Source organism: Lolium rigidum, chromosome 6 (assembly GCF_022539505.1).
Source record: "Lolium rigidum isolate FL_2022 chromosome 6, APGP_CSIRO_Lrig_0.1, whole genome shotgun sequence".
NCBI lineage: Eukaryota > Viridiplantae > Streptophyta > Magnoliopsida > Poales > Poaceae > Lolium > Lolium rigidum.
The window spans coordinates 197,227,022-197,229,750 of NC_061513.1; positions in this window are offsets into that span (position 1 = coordinate 197,227,022).

Genomic DNA, 2,729 nt, shown 5'->3' on the forward strand with positions numbered 1-2,729 from the left:
GCCCCTGGCGGGCAAGGAAAACCACGGGCCAACCACCGCGCGCTCCAGCCCACGATTTGGTCGACGGAGCATCACGTAGCACTAGCCGCTGACGACCGGGCCCCGCGGAAAGCAGGCCCACTTGTCAGTGGCTGGGCTGGTTAGGAACGGACGGTGAAAAGGGGACCCTAGGGAACGGACGGCGCGGACCACATGAGCAGTGCTCAGAACGTGATCCGACGGCCAGGAACACCTGATCGCGAAAACGGACGGCTCACAGCGCGCCACGTCCCTGAAACGGACGGCCCAGATTCAGGTGGCCTGGATTGAGGCCCTTAGGTGCCCAAATGTTTAAAAGAGATGAGAGCGAAAATATTTCTCTTCGCCTTAACACTACAGGAATGGCGATGTACGCCGAGGGCCGTGGCATACGCCGACGGCCAAATGTCGGGGCCGTCGGCGTATGGCTCGGCACGGCCAGCCCAGCCGAGTCTCACCCTCGGCGTATCGTTGCCGTCGGCGTAGCGAAGTCTACGCCGAGGGCAGCCCTCGGCATATGTTTGGCCCTAGGCGTAGACAGGCTACGCCGACGGCCACCCTCCGCGTAGACTATTTGTCAAATTTGTCTAAGTTTGTAAAAATCATAACTAATTCATATGATATCGAAAAAGGCGTATAAGGTATCAAAATGTTCGAAAAACATCCTCTATCCGTTTATGTCAAAATCATGCATATTTGAATCATGTATATCATGTTAATATAGTAACAATTTAAACACTTTTTTATATGTCATCGTGTTCCCGTTTTGGCCAGATGGCGATTTAACGAAGTCAGAAAATCCCGCGGAGCCGCATGGCGTCATTTTATGTGTCCTAGTAACCACTCCAAAAGACGGAATTGGGATACGGCAGTTGTTTTGGAACACCCTTCACAAATAGGGCTATCAAGTTCGGAGTTTTATGACTTTTAGGGGAAATGAGAAGGAAACGGTCCGTGACACCGCATAGTTTGTCGGAACGAGGCCATATTTGGCACGTGCGTGGTCCCCGGGATGGGAAGCAATGCCCCGAAGCGGATTTCCAATCCGACCCATGGCCGATGGTTTTTTTCATTTTCGGGGTGCCAAAACGGGTTTTTTGTGAACCGCCTACATGAGGCGTATTTTTGTATTGTGCGAGACCTCCGCGTAGTAGTAGGACACCGCCTCCGCACCACATATCACATGTCATATGTGCGTGCTAGCTATCCGGGAATCCCCGCGGCTTCCTCGCCAGTGTCCCGTCGAATCCGCCGGAAAGTGACCGGATTTGAACTAGGGGTACACTTTCCGTCGCTCAATAAATTCCGAGAAAAATGTTTTTAGGTCTACAACTCATAACTTTATGTGCTAAATTTTTTCCGTTTAGCACGATGGTGAATGGGTGCAACAAGTGCGCCGTGACGGCCATACCGCATCTCCGTGGGGCCCGTTTTGGCCGGATGGCAATTTAAACTAAGTTAGAAAATCCCTTGGAGCCGCATGGCATCATTTTATGTGTCCTAGTAACCACTCCAAAAGACGGAATTAGGATAAAACAATTATTTTGGAAAACCCTTCACAAACAGAGCTATCACGTCCGAGTTCTATGGCTTTTAGGGTAAATGAGTAGGAAACGGTCCGTGACACCGCATAGTTTGTTGGAACGAGGCCATATTTGGCACGTGCGCGGTCCCCGGGATGGGAAGCAATGCCCCGGAAGTGGATTTCCAATCCGACCCATGGTCGATGGTTTTTTCATTTTCGGGGTGCCAAAACGGGTTTTTTTTGTGAACCAGCTGCATTGGGGCGTATTTTTGTATTGCGCGAGACCTCCGTGTACTAGTAGGACACCGCCTCCGCACCATATATCACATGCCATATGTGCGTGCTAGCTATCTGGAAATCCCTGCGGCTTCCTTCGGTGTCCCGCCGAATCCGCTGGAAACTGACCGGATTTGAACTAGGGGTACACTTTCCGTCGCTCAATAAATTCCACGAAAAATGTTTTTAGGTCTATAACACATCACTTTATGTGCTAATTTTTTTCCGTTTAGCATGTTGGCGAATGGTGCACCGACGCGTCCGAGTACGGCCATTTCGCATCTCCCGAGGGGGCCGTTTTGGCCAGATGGCAAGCTGGACGTCATATTTGGATTACTCTAATTTTTAGGTTCAAATGATGATATGGATTTTATATTTAGATTCCTCTCATTTTTGTGATCGATTTAGACATATTATTTGTGGAATTTCAGTTTTTCGATTTAAAGATATTAATTATTCCATATTAAATAGAAAAAAACCAAAAAATAAAACTATTTTATTGTTATTTGAATTCAATATTATTATTCATTGTTACTTATATATTCATTGTTGTTTACTTAAGTAATTTTTTGGAATTCAAAAATAAAGAGTTGTGACATCACGGTGCAAGGGTTAATAGGGTTGATAGACTATTATTATCGATAAGGTGTCAATTCTTTAAGGGAAGCTCATCCGAATGGAACTAAGAAGTTAAGCGTGCTGAGGTTGGAGTAGTGTGAGGATGGGTGACCGGCTGGGAAGTTTAACCATGATTGTAATTTGACCTAGGATTAAGTGTACTTAGTGACAAGGGATTAACTTGTCAATGCCTATGGATTGTAGGCTAGGGTTTAGTTAGAAGTAGAGGGCAAGTAGATTTCGAAGGTTTCAGCCGAAAAGTACTCGACGATTATGAAAACTCGGGTTTTGC